The sequence below is a fragment of the Leopardus geoffroyi genome, chromosome C1 (assembly GCF_018350155.1).
Source record: "Leopardus geoffroyi isolate Oge1 chromosome C1, O.geoffroyi_Oge1_pat1.0, whole genome shotgun sequence".
Classification (NCBI taxonomy): domain Eukaryota; kingdom Metazoa; phylum Chordata; class Mammalia; order Carnivora; family Felidae; genus Leopardus; species Leopardus geoffroyi.
In genome coordinates this window covers 42,362,749-42,388,385 of record NC_059328.1, presented here as the reverse complement: position 1 = coordinate 42,388,385, position 25,637 = coordinate 42,362,749, and the positions used below count along the sequence as shown (strand labels likewise).

General features: G+C 40.1%; 1 protein-coding gene across 17 annotated transcripts in view; it reads left to right on the top strand.

Moving 5' to 3' along the window:
- Positions 1-5,697: 5,697 nt before the first annotated feature.
- Positions 5,698-25,637, top strand: part of TUT4 (terminal uridylyl transferase 4) — a 138,544-nt gene continuing 118,604 nt past the window's right edge. For 7 of the 17 annotated variants that reach the window (XM_045477381.1, XM_045477383.1, XM_045477391.1 and 4 more), the window contains exon 1: positions 6,059-6,240. The gene's annotated coding sequence lies outside the window, so the exon portion shown is untranslated. Of the gene's footprint in view, positions 5,715-5,752; positions 6,241-25,637 lie in introns of those variants that run through there. The other 10 variants (XM_045477392.1, XM_045477387.1, XM_045477390.1 and 7 more) reach the window with 6 other exon arrangements.

Sequence of the window (25,637 nt, the reverse complement as noted above, 5' to 3'; positions counted from 1 at the left end):
GAGATAGGATTTGCAAACATTTGCTCCCATTCTCTCAGATGCCTTTTTACTCTGATGATACTGTCTTTTGATGCACAAAAATTTAATTTTTATAAAGTCCAGTTTGTCTTTATTTTCTTTGGTTGTCTGTGCCTTTGGTGTCATATCCAAAAAATTACTGCCATGGGTGCCTCACCATATAGGTGAGGGTTTATTTCTGGATAGAGTGCATGGCATTTCATAGGATACAAAGATGAATCAGATTGTCCTAACACTATAATTGGTCATCAGGAGGTTGTTAGAATGGAGTTGGATCTCATTTTTGTTTTAGAGAAAACAAAAGAGAAATGATTTTAGAAGGAGGTAAAACAGCTGACTTAAAAGGAGTTCATATCAGAATTGTAGACCTCAAACCCCTTTCCTGCCTAGTTCATCTAGTTCACATCCTTGTTTTTATATATGAAGAAAAAGAGGGCTTATGTTTCTCTTGAGATCAGAATTACCAAAACAAAACAAAACAGAATAAAACAAAACAAAACAAAACAAAACCCAACAAGACATTATAGAAGAAAGATTTCAACTTAGTGAAGGAAGAATTTCTAACATCTGGAATAGCTAGATTAAAGAATGAACTCTATAACTACAGATATTCAAACGGAAGTTGGATGATCACCTGTAAGTTTTGCTGTAGAAGGTAGGTCTGATCATTTCTCTTCCTTGCTTGTGAATATTCCAGGACTGCCCATTAACTTCAGGATAAGGGCCTGCTTTTTGAAATGGCATACATAACCCTTAAGATGTGGTCCCAGGCTACCTATATAGCATCATTTCCTGCCAGTTATCTGTGTTCTTGATATATCTAACTGTATTGTGAGATCTCTCATTTTTAATTCTCAGATCTTACTCAAATTAAAAAAAAAATAAAACAACCATCTTAATAAAACAGACTGTTTCTAATGCTTCAAGGAAGTAAGCTAAAGGGTGTGGCTATAGCTTAAAATTCCACACATAGAATCCTAGGAACAAACTAAATGGAATCAATGGGTAGCAGGTACACACATGTGCTACTGTGAGTATAAGGGCACATGAAATCCAAACTGGGGCAGATGAGAACAAATTTAATTTTAAAAAGAAAGGGAATTAATTTTTGGTGAATGTTTACTATATAATAGACATGTATGCTTGTTTATTTATTTATGTATTTATGTATTTATTTATAAATGTCTATTTATTTAAGGAGTGTGCATACAGAGAAGAGAGGGACAGAGAGAGAGAGAGAGAGAGAGAGAGAAAGAATCCCAAGCAGGTTCAGCTCAGGGCCTGACACAGGGCTTGATCCCATGAACTGTGAGATTATGACCTGAGCCGAAATCAAGAGTTGGATGCTTAACTAACTGAGCCACCCAGGTGCCCCTATGATTTTTTTTTTTTAATTTTTTTTTTTCAACGTTTATTTATTTTTGGGACAGAGAGAGACAGAGTATGAACAAGGGAGGGGCAGAGAGAGAGGGAGACACAGAATCGGAAACAGGCTCCAGGCTCTGAGCCATCAGCCCAGAGCCTGACGCGGGGCTCGAACTCCTGGACCGCAAGATCGTGACCTGGCTGAAGTCGGACGCTTAACCGACTGCGCCACCCAGGCGCCCCTATGATTTTTATTTTTAAGTCTGCTCTATGCCCAACATGGGGCTTAAACTCACGACCCCGAGATCAAGAGTTGCATGCTCTTCTAACTGAGCCAGCCAGGCCCCCATGCCATAGTATTCTTTTTTTTTGTTTTTAATTTCTTTTTAATGTTTATTAATTTTTGAGAGAGAGAGACAGAGACAGAGCACGAGCAGGGGAGGGGTAGAGAGAGAGGGAGACACAATCCAAAGCAGGCTCCAGGGTCCCAGCTGCCAGCACAGAGCCGCACTAGGGGCTCAAACTCACGAACTGTGAGATCATGACCTGAGCCACAGTCGGACGCTTAACTGAGGGAGCCACCCAGGTGCCCACCATAAGTATTCTTTAAAACATGTAGTCCAGAGGCGCTTGGGTGGCTCCCTTGGTTAAGCACCGACTCTTGATTTCAGCTCCATGATTGATTTCAAACCCATGATCTCTGGGTTTGGTTCGTGAGTTCGAGTCCTACATCAGGCTCTGTGCTGGCAGTGGGAAGCCTGCTTGGGATTCTTTCCCTCTCTCTCTGCCCTTCCCCTGCTCTCTCTCTTTCAAATAAGTAAATAAACTTAAAAAAAACCAAACAAACCACATAGTACATTTTTATGTTTCCTCTGCCTGACAATAGGAATGCTAAATATCTGTCATGTGCTGGACTCTCCCATTCTGCATCATGGCAGATATTATTAATTCATCATTCTTTCTTATTATGCCTCGATTGAGTTTTAGGTTCTTTTCCTAAACTGTGCACCAGCAGCCGCTACTCATTGTTGAGAGTTGGCACTGGAGAAACTTCCCTGGACAAGAATGGCCTTGTTCACATGAAAGCCTTCATCTCTAACATGCACAACACATTTGATAAGTCATTTAAGTCTTGTTGATCCTATCACTCGATTTTAATAAGAAAGGGAATTAACATTTGGTGAATGTTTACTATATAATAGACATTTATTATTATTTTTTAAGTAAGCTCTGTGCCCAATGTAGGGGTTGAACTCATGACCCTGAAGTCAAGAGTCGCATGCTCTACCAACTAAGCCAGCCAGGCACCCATATAATAGACATTTAAACATATTTTAGATTATTTAATTTTAAGAATGCAAAAAGACAAAGGAATAGATCCTTTACACTGTCTTTCAGGTGGAAACATACTGTAGGATCTTTGGTATTGTGTATTTGTAAGCATTACAAAAGTTTTAAACTTTGAACATATCTTTTGCTTTATAGGCTTTTCTATCACCTAGGAAGAGAATAGAATATGAATATTGATCCACTGGGCATTTATATTTCTCATTATATATGATGAAATAAGACTTTTGCTATCAGTAATTTTCACCTGAGTTTAGATGAAATTGTTCCCAGAACTTCTGGACTGGAAGGCTAAATTTAGAGACTTAACCACAATTATGAATGTCTTCCTTGCAAGTACCAGATGTAAGTCCTCAGTGTATTTAAAAATTTTTTTTTATTTATTTTTGAGAGAGAGAGAGAGAGAGAGAGAGAGAGAGAGAAAGCGCATGAGTGGGGAAGGGGCAGAGAGAGACGGGGGATAGAAGATCTGAAGTGGGCTCTGTGTTGACAGCAGAGAGCCCAGTGTGGGGCTCCAACTCATGATGAACTGTGATATCATGACCTGGGCTGAAGCCAGATGCTTAACTGACTGAGCCACCCAGGTGCCCTCCTTAGTGACTCCTATTTTTGTAGAGCAGTCATTTACCATCTTATTTCTCAATAAGCTGTGATTCAATGGAAAGAACACAGGACTGGTCTAGTCCTGCCTGTGACTTCCTGTATGATCCTGGTTTCTTTTTAAATTTTTTTTTTTTTTTTTTATGATCCTGGTTTCTAATTAAACCTCTTATGTACTAAGTTTTCTGATTATTCAGGTAGAAATAATATTTGTTCTACATATACTTTCTGACTATATACAATTTTAGTTGCCCAAAAGTATATGTAGTGTTCTACATATACTTTCTGACTATATACAATTTTAGTTGCCCAAAATTTTAACTCAGCAAGTATGTATTATAAGGAATACAAATATAAGTATTTGTGTTCAAGTTTATATTCTATTGGGGTCAGACTTATAAAAGTAACATGTAAGGATCTAGAGAAAGGATGGATTACATTTAGTGGAGGCGGGGGATGTGATCAGGTATATTTAATAAAGGAGATAGGAGTTGAGCTGGGTCTGGAGGAATAGGAAAGGTGATAGAGTCATCTGGAAGGGATAAGAACAGAGAGGTACTGGGATTCTCAATCTGCCCCCAGCTTTTATTTTCATACTCATTATCTTCTGCACACTTCAGACTAAATGATGTTCTCTGAATCAAGCATGTGTCTGGCACCTAGCAGGCAAGCCTCCAAGGCCCAGCTTCTACCTCTTCCCTTCCAGCCTCACCCAGGTGAAATTTACAGTGCTTTCCTCTATATTAGCCCAGGCCTTTGTTCATATGACCCCTTGCTTTTATTATAGCTTAATAGAACCACCTTCCTTGCTTAATGGTGAACTTTTTGGAGATGGGAATCTGGTACTGAACTCAATGCTTTGCTCTTATTAACTAATCAGGAAATTTTATTCAACTGAACTTGTTCCAAGGACATTGTATCACTCACTAAAGTGAAGGACATGTTGGTATCATCTTAATGTCTCTATAGGCTTCAACTTTTGTGTCCTGCTGTTTTTCTTACATCATCCCTGTGAAGTAGAGTCTTTTTTGCCTTTAAAAACTTAGAGATGAGGAAACTCAGAGGGTGCCATTTGTCCAGTGATCCAGCTAGGTTCTGAAGCCAAGCAGGGCTCTTTTGACTTGAAATCCACTACTCTGTGCACTGTATTGGGGCCATGTGGCATCAGACAAGTAGGGGTAAATGCACTTATTCTCAAAGCTCTGGTTTTTCCTTTGTAAATGAGAGCAATAGTACTGACCACATGGGATTGTTATGAGGGTTAAACAGGGTGAAATATGTGAAGTCCCTAGCTCAAGGCTTAGCACTTACTGGGCAATGCTTGGTCCCTTCTCACAAGCTTCAAATTCTTATGTACATGAACAGATAAGTATCCAGTTCTGAGGTGTAGTGAGAAGTAGATGGACTACACATAGGTTCTATCCTCTGAGACATATAAATTTCATAAGGCAATATTTTGTAAACACGTAAAATTTAGCATCCTCCTTCACCATGTCCACCCTTGTCCACCCGTTACATTCTTTTCCTGCCTAGTGTGTGTGTCAAAGGCAAGGATTGTAGTTGTGTGATTTGTCCAGCTTTGAGGTCAGAGGTTGGTTAAATAATGTCCATGGTGGGGTCTTAAAAAAAAACTAATTAAATCATAGGTTCTCTCGGATCGTGACTTTAAATAACTATGCAGACGAACCTAACACGTTAAAAGCAAAGGAAGGAGGGGCCCATGGGTTGATTGCAAACCCAAGTGAAACTAAAGAAATGATTCTGAAATCTTCCCCGGGGTGGGGGGATGCTCTTGAGATTTTTCTGCTGAGCTCCTTAACTCCTAGGTTGGCTACATTTTAAAGAAGAAAAGAATTCCAGCTTTGGTGGACTGGTGGCAAAGGTGAATACGCGGGTGTCGACCCCGGCTTCCTTCGTCTAGCTCCCCCTTGATGCTCAGAAGCCCGCGCTAGGCGCCGAGGGTCCACGGAGGCACAGGTCAGGCCGGGTCCGTGTGCCAGGCCACAAGGTGCACGTCCAGCGCCTGGCCTCCTTGTGAGGTGAGGGGACAGCTTTTGGAGGAAGGCGTGGAGGCGGCTTTCTGGTCCTTCTCCCTTGGGGGCCTTGGTAGGGCGGCCCGCAGCCCAGGAGCTAGAGCTGAGTGGCGCGGCCGTGCCCGCAAGCCCGGGCCTCCGCAGGCATGCCGGCGTCCTCCGTCTCCCCAGTGGGGCCCCGGCGGGTAGGCGGGTACCGGGACCTAGCGACCCCGGCTCGGTGGCCCCGCCCCTCCCCGCGAGCCCGTGGTGACTTCGACCCTCCCCCAACGCTGGAGGGCCCCGCCCCCTCCTCGCGGGCTAACGAGTGTCCTCGCGCGCGCGCGCGCGCCCTTTCCCTCGGCTTTGAGTGTGAGTGTGCTGCCCTCCCACCTCGGCCCCTCCCTATTGTTTCACGACGCCACCACAAGCCTCCAAACGCAACCCCTCCCCCCATTGGTGTTTACCGCCCCCACTTTCCCCGGTTTAAGCGGCGCCTACGGGCCCCCAGAACTAAGGGGGGGTACCCCTGAACTCAACCCTCTGCGTCTCCTCTCCAGGGTCTCCTCCGCGACTCTCCCCTGCCCAACCCTCGGGGTCAGGACTCGTCAAGATTCCGTCCCTCTCTCCCCTCCCCCCTTCCCTGGCTCCCCCTCGGCCCCCTCCCCTCAGCGGGTCCTCCTTTTTCTCTCCCTCCTCCTCCCCCACCCCATCCCTTCCCCCCCACAATGCAGTTCGCGGCGCGGCGGACATGGCGGTGGAGTCCTGAGCTCGTCGTGTCCCGGCCTCCAGCGGCGGCGGCAGTGACGGCGGCGGCGGCAGCGGGAGGCGGCGGGGGGAGCGGGAGCCACTGAGATGAGGAGGCGCCGCGCGCGCCTGTAGCTCGCGGGCCTCTCAGGTACGGAGGTTCCGGCCGCGACTCAGCGCTCCGCGCCGAGGGGGTGTGCTCGGGGAAGGCCAGGCGGCCCCCTGTCCGCCTCCTCAGGTGCCGCGCCTCGCAGGTGTCGGGGGCCCAGTCGCCCCCTTGGGGCCTGACACTTCTTTCTTTGCGGGCATGGGCTTCGGGTGTCCCAAGGAAAGGCAGAGATAAGGGAGGTAGGGGCGGCGGCCTGGCGGCCTGAGGAGGGCATTGGGGCGCTTTGGGGGCCGAACTTCACAGAGAGGCTGAGGTTCTCGGCCCCGGGCCGAAACCTGTAGACCTCGGGAGGTGGATTTTGAGTTAACGGGATTGGCGTGAGCATTCTTTTGGGTCCAGTACGATTCCTTGTCATGTATGCCTTTTCTTTCATCCCCGCTTAGACACGGACGTACATATATAACATGTAAATATACACACTCCTGTAATACACAAGCTCACCCTTTTCGGGAAGAGGGAAGGCAGAGGTGCCTGTATAGATTTCGTTTCTTGCTTGCCCGCCTTCTCTCTCCCCCGCCCCCCAGTCGAATGGTGGTAATGAACGCTTTTGACGTGGGAAACTGTGAGATTCGTATTTGTAAACAGACAGCACCAGCCGTGTGTGTTGCACGCCTCCGCGAGAGGTTTCGGGTCCGTTTGGTATCCGGATTGTAAGAGAGTGAGATACTTAGACCCGAAAGAAGCACATCATCGGGATTTTTAGTCATACCTGAATGGGATGAATGACTGTTATTTTAACGACGCTAATTGAACATTTTATTATCGTAAGTTTATCAGATCTTTAATCAGATGAATTTTGAACCTTGTGCGAGATCTTGTTTCGGTATACCCTGTTTCTTCATTTTGATATATTTTTGATACAAAACTAGTTCCTTACACATTGGACATTCAGCTTCCTTTTGTGATCTTCTTAGTGACTAGAAACGCAATTCAAATTGTGTATTGTTGGTGTGCATTTAGTAATTAGCTGGAGTGGATCAGATTACCTTTTGTTTCCTAAATGTCCCCCTCCCCCTGCCAAGTCTTGTAGTAGCGAAACGTGTAATACTTGGTGAAACAGAACGTATCCTGTTTCTGTTTTTAAAGTAATGAGAACTATTAGCTAATAAAATTGGAGAATCCCAACTGGATACGACCATTTAGAGAGAGTGCCATAATAAGTCGGTGAATTGTGGATGGTTAAAAAAAGTTGACTTTTTTTGTTGTGTCAGTCAACATGTTCTGTATATGAGTAGATTGTACGCTGAAATTTTCTTTAGGCTCAGCACCCTGTAATGTCTCCTTGAAAATAGCTGCACAGCATTGCATCCTAGTACTTATTAGTCACAACTTGTAAAATTATGAAATATTACTTCATTTAGAATGCTGTATTAACGAATTCACTAGTGTCTAGTGTGCTATGATGCTTTTATAAACACATTTTAAAGGATGCTTCTTAAAAATCATACTTTTGGGAAGGTAAGAATTTTAAGCCGTTTTAGGCTTTAAAAATGTGACGTTTCATATAAACAAAAGAAAGTTGGTTTGAAAAAGAGCTCTTTTAGGTAAATTTTCCTATTTTCAATTTTTCATTTGACTAGTGTGGAAAATGAAAAAGTAAAGCTTCCTTGAAATAATACAGAAGCGGAAGTGAAAGTTATTGACATTTAATGTTTTAAGTGTAGCAAATGTCTAAATACAAAGGGGAAACTAAGGTCTTTTCATTGTCCTAGGTCAGGTTGTTAGCAGATAAATTTATAAGATGTTATGCACTTAAAAGTTTAATTCAATTTTGTAATTCCTAAATCACACCGTGAATTACATTTAATTTTAGTTCATTCAACTAGAACAGTACAGTGTCTGTTATAATTTTAAAACTTAAAATCAAGTTACAATGGCAATTATTAATATTTCTGATTAATAAAAAACCGTTTAAAGAGAATTTTTATTAGTTTTCAGAGCAGATTCAGTTTAGTAAGTAGAGAACTTTTTTTGACCTCAGAGTTAACCTTGACATGCATAATAAGCATCATTAATTATACTGTGTTTGTGTGTGTGTTTTTTTTAATGTGTTGTTTATAGAATGTCAAATCAGGATCTGTGGGTAGAGAATGGTGTTTGACTTTATTTCCTACAGAAAGTTTGTTTCCAGACCATCAGTAAGCCTTACCCGGAAATGCTGATACTGGTACATTTTGTTTATCCTTAAAAAAAAAAATCAGACCATTTTGATATAACAATTCAGTGAGATGTGTTACTTTCTAATGTAAACTACAAATGCTAGAATTGGTAAAATAATTTTACAAAATTCATTGAAAGTCATTACTGCAGACAGAAATATGTTCTAAAAAAGAACAGTTCCAGAAATACCTAAAACAAGGAAAAAATGCTAGTTTAAAGCAGGATATGTGAGGGGTGCCTGGGTGGCTCATTTGGTTAAGTGGACTCTTGATTTCAGCTCAGGTCATGGTCTCACAGTTAGTGAATAACATATGCAAAGATAAGTTGTTATGGGGCTCAGAGTAGAAAAGTGAGAAATTCAGTGTGGCGGGAATTGAGGATTTATGGGTAGAGTGGTGAGAGAAATGTTTGGAAACAGTAGTCAGATTGTGAAAGTTATTGTGTATTTTGAATTAAGGCCTTTCAATTTTACCAAATGAGATCACCAAGTGAGCTAGTGGTTGAGTTGTGATTAGAAGTGTGTTTTCTGACTCCAACTTTAATATTTCTTTCTCTTCAGCTTCCTTATACCAACAGAGTTTAGCCCTGTTTTCAGTGGATAGTCAAGCCACCTTTTCCATGCCACTCTTTTCTCCTCTTAGTAGTTGCTATAATTCACATTGTTTTTTTGAGGATCCTGAATGTTAAATTTCTTAGAAGGTTCTTTTGCCATAAAAATACCTCTGGGGGAAATAACCTTGTTATAGTTTCTTAGGAAGATTTTCACTCCTAAGGGTTAGTTGACTACTTTCTAGTTTAGTACTGGAAAGCAATAGCATGGGGGAATTGGGGAGTGTGGGCTTCCTGCAAACTCTGTGTTCATCAGTAAAGATGTGCAAAGTCTTAATCTTTGCACAAAGTAGCCTGTACTTTCAAGACGAAATCAGTATGTTTGTAAGTCAGTCGTCTGGTAGTTTTATTTATTAATTTTCAAAGATTTTATTATTATTATTTTTTTTAGTGTTTACTTATTTTGAGAGAGAGAGAGAGAGACAGCACACAAGCAGAGGAGAGGCAGAGAGAGAATCCCAGGCAGGCTCCCAGCTGATAGCATAGAGCCTGATGGGGGGCTCAAACTCATGAACAGTGAGATCATGACCTAAGCTGAAATCAAGAGTTGGCCACTTAACCAACTGAGCCACCCAGGTGCCCCAAAGATTTTATTTTTGGGTAATCTTTACACTCAGTGAAGGACTCAAATTCACAACCCTGAGATAGAGTCACATGCTCCACCCACTGAGCCAGCCAGGTGCCCAAATAGTGTGGTAGTTTTAAGTGGGTATTTGATTTACAATGATAATAGATAACTTACTGCATATTTGCGATGTGTAATTTCTTTCTAAAGATCTTTTTACAAATTTTTTAATTTACTTGTTTGTTTTTAGTAATTTCCACACCCATGTGTGGCTTGAACTCATGACCCTGAGATCAAGAGTTGTATATGCTTTTCCAACTGAGCCAGCCAGGTGCCCCTCTTTCTAAAGAGCTTAAGTATTAATTCAGTTTTCACAACAACCTTTTGGTATTATCCTCATTTACGGGTGAGGAAAAGAGGTGCAGAAGGGTTAAGTATCTTGGACAAGATTTCACAGCTACTTTGCCTCAGAGTTAGCATTCATATTCAGGGTATCTGAGTCTGGAGTCAGAGCTCTCAACCACTATACTGTGTTGCACCTCAAGCTTGGGTTGTCAGAATTTAGTATGCAGGGGTGCCTGGGGCCTCAGTTGGTTAAGCGGCTGACTCTTGATTTCTGCTCAGGTCATGATGTCATTGTTTGTGAGTTCAAGCCCCACATTGTGCTCTGTGCTGAGAACACGGAGCCTACTTGGGATTCTCTCTCTCCCTTTCTCTGCCCCTCTCCCATGTGCATGCACACTCTCTCTAAAAAATAAAGGTTAAAATTTTTTTTTTAAAATTTAATATGCAGGGGGTGTTCAGTATAGTTACATAGGTTGTCAAAAATATGTTGTGAGAGGGGCGCCTGGGTGGCGCAGTCGGTTAAGCGTCCGACTTCAGCCAGGTCACGATCTCGCGGTCCGGGAGTTCCAGCCCAGCGTCAGGCTCTGGGCTGATGGCTCAGAGCCTGGAGCCTGTTTCCGATTCTGTGTCTCCCTCTCTCTCTGCCCCTACCCCGTTCATGCTCTGTCTCTCTCTGTCCCAAAAATAAATAAACATTGAAAAAAAAAATTAAATAAAAAAATATGTTGTGAGAAAAAACCCTTGGTTTGTGAGCATAATTCTTCTGGAAACATGCTTGTAATCCAAAGCACTTGTATATCAAAGTGAATTTCAAGCACCATTGGCTCAGTTGTGATCATGTGACATTGGGTGTCATGTACTACTGGTATTGCAAGACGTTGCTTGTTTATGACATTAAAATTTATTGGAAATGTTTGCTCATCTTGCAGAACACTTGTAGAACAAGTTGTTCGCAATCCAAGGTATTACTGTATGTTGTAAGAACATAAAGTATGAATTATACATAATAGTGAAATCTGCTTGCATTTTGTCTGTCTCGTACATCGTAGTTTAAATAATTATCATTAAAATTGATCAGTCAGGGGTACCTGGCTGGCTCAGCTGGTTGAACATCCAGCTCTTGGTTTTGGCCCAGGTCATAACGTAATCCCAGGATTGTGGGATCAACCCCCCAGTCAGAAAGCGCTGAGCATAGAGCCTGCTTGAGATTCTCCATGTCTCTCTCTCTCCCTCCCCCTCTCCTTCCCCCCTCCCTCTCTCTCCCCCCTCTCTTCCCCCCTCCCCCTCTCTGTCCCCCTCTCTCCCCCCCTCCCCCTTCTCTCCCTCTCTCCCCCTCCTCTTCCCTCTTCCTCCCCCCCTTGCCTGCCCTCCCCTGCATGCTTTCTCTCTCTCTCAAAAAACAAAACCAAATAAAACTCACCCTTTTAAAGTATAGTGTTAAGTATATATTCATAAGGTTCTGTAACCATCACTATCTAATTCCAGAACATTTTCATCTTTCCAAAAAGAAATCCTGGGGGTGCCTGGGTGGCTCAGCCGGTTAAGTGTCTGACTTGGGCTCAGGTCATGATCTTGCCATTCCTGAGTTTGAGCCCCTGCGTTGGGTTCTGCTGACAGCTGAGAGCCTGGAGCCTGCTTTAGATTCTGTGTCTACCTCTTTCTCCCTGCCCCTCCCCCCCCACTTGCTTGTACTTTGTCTCTCTCTCAAAAATAAACATTAAAAAAAGAATAGAAATCCTGTGTCCATTAGCAGTCACTCCTTATTCGCCTCTGCTCCAAGCCTTTGGCAACCACTAAGCTATTTTCTGTCTGTGGATTGGCTGGTTCTGGACATGTCATGTAAATGGAATCATATGTGTGTAGCTTTTTGTGCCTGACTTCTTTCACTAAGCAGAATGTTTTCAAGGTTTGTCCATGTTATGTCAAGTATTAGTACTTCATTTCTTTTTACAATACTTCATTCTATGGAATGTGTTCTGTGGAGATACCATGTTTTGTTTATCCATTCATCATTTGATAGTCATTTGGCTTATTTCCACTTTTTTGGCTATTATGAATAATATTCCTATGAAAATTCATGTGAAAGTTTTTGTGGATGTATGTTTTCATTTCTCTTGGGTATACACCCAGGAGTGGAATTGCTGAATGTTTTGTTACATTTAAGTTTAACTTTATAAGGACCTACCAAACTATTTTCCTAAGAGACTGCACCATTTTATATTCCCACTAACAATGTATGAGAGTTCTGATTTCTCCACATCCTCACCAGTACTTGTTATTGTTCATCTTTTTTCTTTTTTGAGAGAAGAGAGCAGGTGGGGAAGAGGGACAGAGTGAGAGAGGGAGAGAATCTTAAGTAGGTTCCATGCTCAGCACAGAGCCCCCATGCGGGGCTTGAACTGACGAACCATGAAATGATGACCTGAGCTGAAGTCAAAAGTCAGATGCTCAACTTATTGAGCCAACCAAGTGCCCCCCCCCCCACCTTTTAATTATAGCCATCCTAGTAGTGAAGTGGTATCTCATTGTGGTTTTGATTTGCATTTCCCTAGTAACTGATGATGATGATGTTGACAATCTCTTCATATGCCTTTTGGCCATTTGTATATCTTATTTGGAGAAAGGTCTACTCACATCCTTTGCCTATTTAAAAAAACTAGGCTGTCCTTTTTTTTTTTTTAAGTTTATTTATTCTGAAGGAGAGGCAGAGAGAGAGAGTGTGCACTCGAATGTAGGGAAGGGAGAGAGGGAGAGAGAGAGAATCTCAAGCAGCTCTGAGTTGTCAGTGCAGAGGCAGACTCGGGACTCAATCCCACTAACCATGAGATCATGACCTGAGCCCAATTCAAGAGCTGGATGCTTGACTGACTGAGCCACCCAAGTGCCGGGGTTATTTGTCTTTTTATTGTTGAGTTGTAAGAATTCTTTATATATTCTGGATACTGGACTTTTTATCAGATATATAATTTGTAAAAATGTTCTTCCATTTTTGTGGGTTGTCTTTTCAATTTCTTTTTTAAAATTTTAATAGTTGTAAAATAGGGGTGCCTGGGTAGCTTAGCTGGATAAGTGTCTGACTCTTAATTTCAGCTCAGGTCATGATCTCGAGGTTTTTGAGTTTAAGCCCTTTTTCAGAGTCTGTGCTGATGGTGTGGAGCCTGCTTGGGATTCTCTCTCTCCCCCTGTCTCCTCTATGCTCTCTCTCTCTCTCTCTTTCTCTCTCTCTCAAAGTAAATAAATAAACTTAAAAAAATTGTGGTAAAATATTCCTAACACCAAATTTACCATTTTAAACCATTTTAATGATTTTTATGAGTATATTCAGTGACATTAGGTACATTCACATTGTTGTGCAAACCGTCACCACTATCCATCCCCAGAACTTTTTCATTTTTTGCAGATTAAAACTCTGTACCTTTTTTTTTTTTTTTTTTTTAGTTTTTTTTTTTTTCAACGTTTATTTATTTTTGGGACAGAGAGAGACAGAGCATGAACAGGGGAGGGGCAGAGAGAGAGGGAGACACAGAATCGGAAACAGGCTCCAGGCTCTGAGCCATCAGCCCAGAGCCTGACGCGGGACTCAAACTCACGGACCGCGAGATCGTGACCTGGCTGAAGTCGGATGCTTAACCGACTGTGCCACCCAGGCGCCCCAAAACTCTGTACCTTTTAAGCAATGACTTCCCATTCCCTCCTCCCACCCCTTAGAAACTACCATTCTACTTTCTGTCACAATGAATTTGACTACTATATGTAATTAGAGTCATACAATTTTTGTCCTTTTTTTTTTTTTTAAAGTACACTCCACACCCAATGTGGGGCTTGAACTCATGACCTTGAGATTGAGAGTTATGTGCTCCAATGACTGAGCCTGCTGACTGCCCCTCAATATTTGTCCCTTTGTGACTGATACTTCATTTAGCACAGTGTCTTCAAAGTTCTTCTATGTTGTCACATGTGTCAAAATTTTCTTTCTTTTTAAGGCTGAATAATGTTCTATTGTATTATATACCACATTTTGTTTATTCATCTGTTGATCAACATTTGGGTTCCTTCCACCTTTTGGCTATTGTGAGTAATATTGCTTTGCATATGGGCATACAGATATCTGTTTGAGCCCCTGCTTTCAGCTCTTTGGGCATATACCCAGAATTGGAATTGCTGATCATACAGTAAATTTATATTTAGCTTTTTGAGGATTTGCCATGTTGGTTTTTTCATTTTTTTGAATAAAATATGTTTTTGAAGAACATAAGTTTTCAGTTTTAATAAAGTTTGATTTATTTTTTCTTTGGGTATTTGTGCTTTGGAGTCATACCTTAGAAATAATCGCCTAATCCAGGATTATAAGAGTTTATACCTCTGTTTTCATTGAACAGTTTTATAGTTTTAGCTTTTCTATTTAGGTCTTTGATCCATTTTGAGTTAATTTTTGTATGTGGTGTGAGGTAGATGTTCAACTTTATTCTTTTCCATGTGGCTATCCAGTTGTCCCACCATTAATTGACAAGACTGTTCTTTCCCTTATTGAATGGTCCTGGCATCTTTGTTGAAAATCAATTGATCATAAATGTCTGTGTTTATTTGTGGATTCTCAATTGTTTCTGGATTCTCCATTGATCTGTATATATATTTGTTCTTATGCCAGTACCACCCAGTATTGACTACTGTAGCTTTGTACAGAGTTTTGAAATCTGAAAGTGTGAGTCTTCCAACTTTGTTCTTTTTCAAGATTGTTTTTGTAGAGTCCCTTGCAATTTGATATGAATTTTAGGATCAGTATATCAATTTCTGCCCCCCCCCCCCAAAAAAAAAAGAGCATCTGGAGTTTTGAAAGGAATTGTGTTGAATCTGGTGATTAACCTGGGGAGTATTGTCATCTTTTTTTTTTTTTTTTTAAGTTTATTTATTTTGAGAGAGAGTGTGGGAGTGAGTGGGGGAGGGCAGAGAGAGAGGGAGAGAGAGAGAATCCCAAGCAGGCTCTACACTGTCAGTTCAGAGCCTGATGTGGGGCTCTAACTTACAGACTGTGAAGTCATGACCTGAGCTGGAACCAAGAGTTGGGATGCTTAACTGAATGAGCCACCCAGGTACCCTGGTATTGTCATCTTAATATTAAGTCTTCCAATCTGTGAATATGAGATATTGTGCACTTACTTTTCATTTCCATTAAATAGGCCTTTACCTATTTATTTCAACAGCATTTTGTGGTTTTTAGTGTACAAATTTTGTTCTTCTTTTATTACATTTATTCCTAAGTATTTTATTCTTTTTGATGCTATTGTAAATAAAATTGTTTTTTTTTAATTTCATTTTTGGATTGTTCATTGCTAGTGTGTAGAAATATAACTAATTTTTGTATATTGATTTTGGATAGCAACCTGGCTGTACTCATTTACTAGCTCTAAATTTTTTTGTGGATTTCTTCTGATTTTCTGTATGTAAGATCATGTCATCTGCAAATTAGATATAGTTTTATTTCTTCCTTCCTGATCTGGATACTTTTAATTTCTTTTTCTTGTCTAATTGCTCTGGGTAGTACAGTGATGAATAGAATTGGAGACAGCAGACATCCTCATCCTGTGTTCTCTTAGAGGAGAGAACATCTAGTCTTTCACCATAACGTATGATGTCACCTGTGGGTTTTTCTTAGGTGGGCTTTGTCAGGTTGAGGCAGTTCCTTTCTATTCTTAGTTGATTGAGTGTTTTGTTTTTTTTTTATCATAAAAGGGTGTTAGGTTTTATCAAATGCATTTTTAATAATTTTATTGTAGAAAGTGTGTGAGCAGGTGAGAGGGGCAGAGGAAGGGAGAGACAAAATCTTAAGCACGCTCCATGCTCAGCCTGGAGACTGATGTGGGCTCTATGCCACCACTCTGGGATCATGACCTGAGCCGAAATCAAGAGTCAGAAACTTAACCGACTGAGCCACCCAGAGGTACCTATCAAATGCATTTTGCATTTATTGAGATAACTGTGGTTTTTGTCCTTTATTCAATGAATATGGTGTATTATGTTGAGTGATTTTCATATGTTGAACCAACCTTGCATTCCTGGGACACATACTACTTGGTATCCTGGGGTACAATCCTTTGTTGCTGTCTTTGGTTTGCTAGTATTTTGTTGAAAATTTTTGCATCTATGTTCATAAGAAACATTGGTCCACATTTTGTTTTTAAGTTTATTTATTTTTGAGAGAGAGAGAGAGTGAGCACATGCATACATGAATTGGGGAGGGGCAGAGAAAGAGTGATAGAGAGAGAATCCCAGGCAGGTTCTGCACTATCGGTGCAGAGCTTGATGTGGGGCTTGAACTCACGAACTGTGAGATCATGACCTGAGCCGAAGTCAGACACTTAACCGACTGAGCCACCCAGGTGCCCTGGACCATAATTTTCTTATGATGTCTTTGTCTGGTTTTGGTGTTAGGGTTATACTGGCCTTACAGAATGAGTTAATAGTGTATTTTTGTATGTGAAAAATTTGTTTTAATATCTAATGACATTAGTATCAGTAGTTATAACCCATACACAAAGAAGTTCTTTGGATCTTCAGTAATTTTTAAGAATATAAACACATCCTGAGATAAAAAAATTTGAGAACTGCTTCTGGTGTAGGTGAATAGACCTACCCTAGTGCTTAAGCATTGAAACAAAAATTGGGACTCTTGTTTCATATAGTTATAAACCAGTCTGGTTTGTGTCACTTTAGGCAAGTCACAAACTTAGGGTGCCTCATTAGTGTATAAAATGGAAATACTAAAAGACTGTATTAATTTCATAAATGTGTAAATATAAATGAATGAACATACTAGACATGTATCAGCTGATGCTGTATCTTCAAAAACAATTTTTTTTTTTTTAACTGAAAGAGCTCTGGGACTTTTTGCAGGAACTTGTCTTATGTGATAGCGTCTTGAATTCTGTCACACAGATAAAAAATTGTTTGTCTTTGGAACTTTATTTAAGTTTTCTGTGGTAGCAGCAGTTTTAAACTAGTGATTTTCAATATATGAGAGTTACACTTCCTTAGGAAGTCTTTTTATAATTATTTTGGAAGGCCTTAGGAACCACTCACAGTTATCCTCCCTCTTCCTCATTCTTTTGTTCCTCTTTATTTCTGTTGGGAATGTATATTCTCTATTTCTCAGATGTGTTGGAACAGAAAAAAGATTGAGAACCATTACTTTGTTCTAATCCTGTAAGAATATGCTTATTTTCCTCACAGCCAGGAAACCAGATCCATATTTTTATACGTATTATGTATTTATTCTTTTTTTTTTTTAAGTTTACTTATTTTGAGAGAGAGAGAGAGAGAGAGAGAGAGAGAGAGAGAGAATTCCAAGCAGGCTCCAACAGTTAGCACGGAACTTGATGTGGGGCTTGAACCCATGAACTGTGTGTGAGATCATGACCTGAGCCTGAGTCGAGTCAGACGCTTCACCAACTGGGACATCCAGGCGCCCCATCTATTTATTCTTTTCTGTTTCTCTGTAGTTCCTCTTCTTTTAAGACGGGTGACCTTGCCTATTATTTCTTTAAAAAAAACTTTTATGTTTTTATTTTATTTTTGAGAGAGAGAGACAGAGAGACAGAGAGAGACAGAGACAGTGAGAGCAGGGGAGGGGTGGAGATAGATAGAGACAGAGTCTGAAGCAGCAGGCTCCAGGCTCTGAGATGTCAGCGCAGAGCCCAACATGGGGCTTGAACTCACAGACTGCAAGATCATGATCTGAGCCGAAGTCAGACGCCCAACTGACTGAGCCACCCAGGCGCCCCGTGCCTATTATTTCTTATCTGATTTTGTCATTTCAGTCTAGGAACCTCTAGGTTATTCCCTTATATTCACTGTTAGTGGATGTAATTTTCTTTGAAAAAATTTTTTTGAAATGTTTGAGAGAGAGGGTAGGGAGAGGCAGAGAAAGGGAAGAGAATCTCAAGTAGACTCCCGTTCTGTCAGCACAGAGATCATGACCTCAGCCGAAATCAAGAGTCAGATGCTTAACTGAGCCACTCAGGTGCCCTGATACTGGATTAATTCTTGGCATCATATTGGCAGTTGGACATTGAAGGTCATCTAACACCTTAAGTTTATTTTTTCTTAATTTCTATATTCCAGTGATACTCAATTCTGTGTTCCTTGGCACATCTATTAATGTGGTTCAAAAATGGTTCTACTTCTGATCAGACTCTCCTAAACACCGATATGTGCATGCTTTTCATTTCTTTAGTTTTCTGAACTATCCTAAATCTCTGGATGTAACATCTCTTTGGCTTTATTCCTTCCCCCACTCATATCATTACTATTTTTTCCCCCTTATTTCTGTTGAGATATTCATTCTGTCAGCCCCCTACCCAGTGTGAATTAAAATATTTTCTAATTGTATAAATTAATAGACTGGTATTTTATATATTTAGTTAGGCCCTTAATACAGCTTGACAGGACTTTAGTTAGATTTCTTTCTGTTTCTCACATTTCCTATTGTTTTACCCCATCTTAAGCCCTCTACTGCCCTCTGCTTTCCTCACTAAGTGCTGTCTTCTCTTTAATAGAAAAATGTTAAAATTGTGTCCCTCACAGTTCTTCAGTGGTGGTCCTGGCAAAAGAGGTTTCTTTAGTCCAATAAATCTGGGAAATGTTGCAAATTATCTCTCTCTTAGAGATTTGCAGTGCTTATTAGCATATTAAAGAGTGTGAAAGGTTCTTCTAGAAAGAAACTCCTTTAACACAGCCTTTTCCCCTTCCTAACCCCACTAAAATTGCTTATGATAAGGCCCTAAATAAGCGAATGCTTTTACTATTACTGATAATTACTATTACTTACTTTACTGATTTATCTCATTTTTCTCTCCACTCTGTCTTCCTATTCTGAAGTTAGTCTAAAACAGAAGTTGTGCCACTCTTCTGCTTATAAATCTATGCCTTCTTTTTGCTTAAAGTGTAAACCTGACTTGGTATGCAAATGTGTGCACCAATTTACATTCTCAGTTCATCTCCTGTATTCATCATTATGCGTGCTATTTTATGGTCCCAAAAAACTTGCCAAAATTTTATAAATACATTTTGTTTAGTATATACAGGTCTTATTATTAGGACTATCCCTTCTCACTTTCTCTCCTAAGTGGGAAGTTCTTTCTCAGCCCAACTGTTATCTACATGATGAACGCTTTTCTAAGGCTCTTTCCACAGGCTTTCCATAACATTGTCACATAATATATTGTCATTACTTGTTTATATGACTGTCTCCCCTTTCAGGCATGAGCCCATTATTTATCATTGTATCTTCAGCTTTTAACTCAGCACCTTATATGTGAATGTTGGCAAATGATCTTTGTTAAAACGAATTCTAGATTTATATTTATTTTCCTGAACAAATGCAGGCCCAGCTACGTAATTTGCAGGGCGAAATGCAAAATGAAAATGCAAAGCCCTTGCTGAAAAAGTAGGAAAAAAGTTGGTAATAAAGTTACTAAAATATAGGGGCTCCTGGCTACTAGCTCATGCCACTCTTGATCTCAGGGTTGTAAGTTTGAGCCCCATGTTGGGTGTAGAGGTTACTTAAAAATAAAATCTTAAACAGGTTACTAAAATATAAAGCTTTTTCTTTTCCTCTGCGATCTTTTTCTCAACTTGTTATGGTGATTTTAATTTACTCTAATTTTTAGGTATTTAATTTATTTAAAAAAATTTTTAATGTTTATTTTTAAGAGAGAGAGAGTGGGAGAGAGGCACAGAATCAGAAGCAGGCTCCAGGCTCTGAGCTGTCAGCATAGAGCCCTGCCGGGCTTGAACTTAAGAATCCCGAGATCAGAGCCAAAGTTGAACGTCTAACCAACCGAGCCATCCAGGCGTCCCATTTACTTATTTATTTTTGATTTACTTGTAAATGTTATTCTAAATATAGAACAATTTAAAAATTTAAGTTATTAAGCATAAGTTTTACTATTCATCTTTATTTTGTGTAGCGTCATCTCTAAGTGCAAATATAAGGCTATTTAACTCTTATGTGGAATTGCTGGTATTTCATAGTTTGTGAATTCATATTTCATTTTTACCAGAACACGGAAAACACTGCACAAAACTTAGCTGTTTTTTTTTAATGTTTATTTATTTTTGAGAGAGGGAGCATGGGGAAGGGGCAAAGAGAAGGGGAGACAGATAATCGCAAGCAGGCTCCACGCTGTCAGCATGGATCCCAAAGTGGGATGAATCATGAGATCATGACCTGAGCTGAAATCAAGAATTGGACACTTAACGGACTGAGCCACCCAGGTGCCCCTCAACTAATTTTTTAAAATATAAAGTTATTTATTTACTTACTTAGAGCAAGCAGGGGAAGGGCAGAGAGAGAGAGAGAGAGAGAATGAATGAGAATGAGAATCCCAAGCAGGCTCTGCGCTGTCAGTGTAGAGCCCACATGGGGCTCAAGCCCATGAACCATGAGATCGTGACGTGAGCTGAAGTCAGACACTTAACCAACTGAGCCACCCAGCACCCCTACCCCTCAACTATTTTTATTTTACTTCTTATACTTGCACATTCCATCAACACTCTCTACTTAAAAAAAATATATATTATATATAATATAACATAATATATACGTTATAATTATATAATATATATAATTTCTACACTCAGTGTGGTGGGGCTTGAACTCACAATCCTGAGATGAAGAGTCCCAAGCTCTTCCATCTGAGCCAGCCAGGTGGCCCAATATGCTCTACCTTTGACCATGGCAGGACTGAAACAAGAAGAAACTGTAACTTGTTCTATCTTTCCCTTTCTTTCTGTGTCATCACTTTTAGCATAATTAGTTGGTTAATACAGGGAAGTAACATGAGTAAGAAAAGATATAAAAGGTTTTTATTTTTCATTTTTGTCATTCGTGTTTCTTAGAATACCATTGTCTTTGTTCTGTGTTTGAAGCAAATTATGGTTCAAATAGAAAATGAAGGTTCAGGGGCGCCTCGGTGGCGCAGTCGGTTGGGCGTCCGACTTCGGCCAGGTCACGATCTCGCGGTCCGTGAGTTCGAGCCCCGCGTCAGGCTCTGGGCTGATGGCTCGGAGCCTGGAGCCTGCTTCCGATTCTGTGTCTCCCTCTCTCTCTGCCCCTCCCCCGTTCATGCTCTGTCTCTCTGTCCCAAAAACGAATAAACGTTGAAAAAAAAAATTTAAAAAAAAAAAAGAAAATGAAGGTTCTTCGGCTGTTAGTACCACTGCTTACTTAGTTGTAGACAACATGTTTACTTTATACTCACTTTAAGTCTTGCTGAAATCCCACGTATATTGTGGATTCACTGAAATTCTGTGATCATGGTGTATCACCAAAGCTGTATGAGAATGAAGTAGAAAGGAATGTCAGACATGCATTTTGCATGTATCTCCACTGCTCCTATGCATGTTCCATTGTCCCATTAGACTACAAAACACAAATTCAAAGATAAAATTATTAAGAATTTCAAGATGGTGACAGAAGCTTTTTTTTTTTTTTTTAATGTTTATGTTTGAGAGAGACAGAGACAGAGGATCCAAAGTAGACTCTGTGCTGACAGCAGAGAGCCTGATGCAGGGCTTGAACTCACGAACCATGAGATCATAACCTTAGCAGTAGTCTGATGCTTAACTGACTGAGCCACCCAGGCCCCGCAGTGACAGCAGTTTTAAAACAAGCACAGAGTCTTTCTTTTCTGAGATGGGAGCCCTATGTGATGGTACACATCACATGTTTATGAAATTAGTCCTGAATAAAAGGATTGGAGGGAAACAGTAGCATGCATTGAGACAAAGAGGTTGCCATATTTCACCTCCTACCAATGTGATAAGAATTGTTACTACTTTTTATTTTGAGGCATTCTGAGGGCTGTGTGCCTTGAAGTTAGGTGGAGCCCAGTGACCTGTTAAGGTAAATTAAATGTGAGCAAAACTAACCAGTGCTAGTCTTTCTCTCCCTGTTGTACTAAAAGTGAGAGGTAACATAAGATTAAGCAGCTTGGAATGTTGAGCTGATGCATGAAGGACAGCTGCCTTGGAGAGCACCTGAAGTTACAGAGGATTTTACATGAGTTAATAAATCGATTTATGTTGTGATCAGCACTGAGTTAAAGAGGTTGTTACTGCAGTGTAACCTGGCTTATTTTGAATTATAGTTTGTCAAATTTCAAAAGCTTTGTAGGACCAGCACAGTTACACATCATGATATTTGGATCTACGGGATATAATAGGTATCCCCAGTAAACAAGTAAACCCACTGAAAAGGTGTTAGGTATATCATTATAAATACTCAGGAGCTGCTTGATAATAGAAGAATCAAGAGCTCTCTGGCAAATCTTGTACAGAACTTTTCATCTGTAGTGCTAATTCTTGATTATAAGGAAGAAAAGGAAATTGTGTCTTGGGTAATTTGGGGATCCACATAATCTCCATATCTCATTAGGGAAAAAAAACCCTAAAACAGTTGGCAATGTGAGGCCAACAAATTGCTTGTGAAAAGAAGCATAACTTAAATTTATTTTGTCTATTGCTGGTAAAGATTCTAGTATATAATAAAATGTTCAAAAAGGCTTACCAGATGAACAGAGAAGGAAAAAAGATTGACTAATCAATCCAGAAAGCTTTACGTAATTGGACTTTGGGTGAGTATATAGGTAATTTAGTTTGGAAATCCTGTTTATTCACAAAACTGGCTTTGAGAGAAGGGGGCACAGTTGCACTTGCCTTTGATCATAAAAATTCTGTCAGTTGATTTTACCCATATAAAAAGTATTTTTTAAAAAACCTTTAGCTATTTGAGAGTGATTAAGATTTGAGGTCTATGATATCTTACATAAGGTTAGTGCATGCACATTATTTTGATTATAATTTTTTGAGTTTTAAGTTAACATTTTTTTTTAATGTTTTATTTTTTTTATCTTTGAGTGACAGAGAGAGACAGCATGAGTGGGGGAGGAGCAGAGAGAGAAGGAGACACATAATCCAAAGCAGGTTCCAGGCTCTGAGCTGTCAGCACAGACCCCGAAACGGGGCTCAAACCCACAAACTGTGAGATCATGGCCTGAGCCGAAGTTGGACGCGTAACTGACTGAGCCACCCAGGCGCCCCTTGAGTTTTAAGTTTTTTATTGAAAAATATAAATGACATAGAACTTACCAGTTAAATGTACAACTTAGTAGCATCAATACATTCGCAATGTTATATCATCATCACGACTATTTCCAGAACTTTTTTTTAATCATCCCAAATAGAAACCCATTAAATAGTTACTTCTCATTCCCTTCTTCCCCCATTCCCTGATAACTTCTGTTCTATTTTCTGTCTTTATGAATATACTTATTTTAAATATCTTATAATTGGAGTTATACAATATTTGTCCTTTTTTTATGTGTATTTATTTTTGAGAGAGAGAGGGAGGGAGACAGAGCATGAGTGGGGTGGGGCAGAGAGAGGGAGACACAGAATCTGAAGCAGGCTCCAGGCTCTGAGCTGTTAGCACAGAGCCTGACTTGGGGCTTGAACTCACGGACTGCGAGATCATAATGCCCAACCAACTGAATCACCCAGGCACCCCTGTCCTTTTATTTTTTAAAGTTTATTTATTTATTTTGACAGAGAAAGACAGAGGGCGGGGGTAGGGGTGCAGAACGAGAGGGAGAGAATCCCAAGTAGGCTGTTTGCTGTCATCGCAGAGCCCAACACAGGTCTCTGATTCTTATGAACTGAGATCATGACCTGTTCATGACCTGAGTCGGATGCTTAACTGAACCACCCAGGTGCTCCCAAATTTGTCCTTTTGTGACTGACATTTCATTTAGTACAGTGTTGTCAAGGTTCAGCCATGTTGTAGCATGTGTCAGAATTTCTTTCAATGGCTGACTAAAATTCCATTGTTTTGTATATACCACAATTTGCTTATCCATTCATCTGTTAGTCACTTGGGTTGCTTCTACATTTTGGCTATTGTGAATGATGTTGTAGTGAACATGAACATACAAATAACTGTTCGAGTCCCGGGTTTCAGCTCTTTGGAATATATGCCTATGAGTAGAATTGCTGGATCATATGGTAATTCTCTATATTTTTTTTAAGGAACTGCCAAACTGTTTTCTGCATCGGCTGCATCATTTTATTCTCACCAGCAGTTGCGTGAGGATTCCAATCTTTCCATATCCTCACCAACATTTGTTATTTTCTGCTTTTTTGATAATCCTAGTAAGAATGAAGTGGTGTTTTATTGTAGTTTTGATTTACATTTCCCTAATGACTAATGATGTTCAGCATTTTTTCATGCACTTATTGACCATTTATCTTTGGAGCAATGTCTATTCAAGTCTTTTGCCGATTTGTTAAGTGGGTTGTTTGTCTTTTTTGTTGGTAAGTTGTAAGGAGTTTTTTTATATATTCTGGATACTAGACCCTTATTTAAATATGTGATTTGCATATATTTCCTCCCATTCTGTTGGTAATTTTTTCACTTTTTTGGTAGTGTCGTTGCTGAACAGATGTTTTAATTTTTTTTGTTGAGATATAATTAACATACACATTACATATATACAACATTATATTAGTTTCAGGTGTACAACATAATGCTCTGATATTTGTATATATTGTGAAATGATCTCCACAGTAAGTCTAGTTATTAACATCCATCATCACATAGTTAATAAATTATTTTTTTTTGTGATGAGTACCTTTAAGATTTACTCTATTAGCAACTTTCAAATATACAAGACAGTATTATTAACTATAGTCAGCATGCTATATGTTACATCCCCAGAATTTATTTTCTTTAATAAATGTAAGTTCATGTTTTGACCACTTTGACCTATTTTAAAAAACTTTTTTTAAGTTTATTTATTTTGAGAGAGAGAGAGTGCACATGAAGGGTGGAGAGAGAGAAACCAAGGCAGACTCACACTGTGACATTGTGGAGTCTGATGTGGGGCTCGGACTCATGAACCATGAGATAGATCATGACCTGAGCTGAAATGGAGTCAGTCACTTAACTGACTGAGCCACCCAGGCACCCCACCGCTTTGACCTATTTTGCCCATCTCCTTCCCCTGCCCCAGCCCCAGCCTCAGCCTATGGCATCTATCAAGCTGTTCTCTATAGCTGTGAGTTCATTTTTGTTTGTTTTAGATTTTACATGTAAGTGAGATCATAACAGTATTTGTCTGACTTACTTCGCTTAGCATAATGCCTTCAGTGTCTATCCAAGTTGTTATAAATAGCAAGGTTTTCTACTTTTTCAGGGCTGAATAATATTGCATTGTATACCACATTTTCTTTATCAGTTCATCTGTGAGTAGACACAGGTTGCTTCCATGTCTTGGCTATTGTAAATAAACACCGCAAAGGACATGGGGGTGCAGATATCTTTTTGAGTTAGTGTTTTTGTTTCCTTTCAGTAAATGCCCAGAAATGGAATTGCTGGATCATGTGGTATTTCTCTTTTTAATTAAAAAAAATTTTTTTTAACTTTATTTATTTTTGAGAGAGAGAGAGCCCACGCATGTGTGCGTGTGCAAGTGGGGGAGGGACAGAGAGAGAGAAGGAGACAGAATCTGAAGCAGGCTCCAGGCTCTGAGCTGTCAGCACAGAGTCTGATGCGAGGCTTGAACTGATAAACCGTGAGACCATGACGTTAGTGTCTCTTGCAGGGCAGGTTGCCCTTTTATTTTGCTGATGGTTTCCTTTGCTCTGT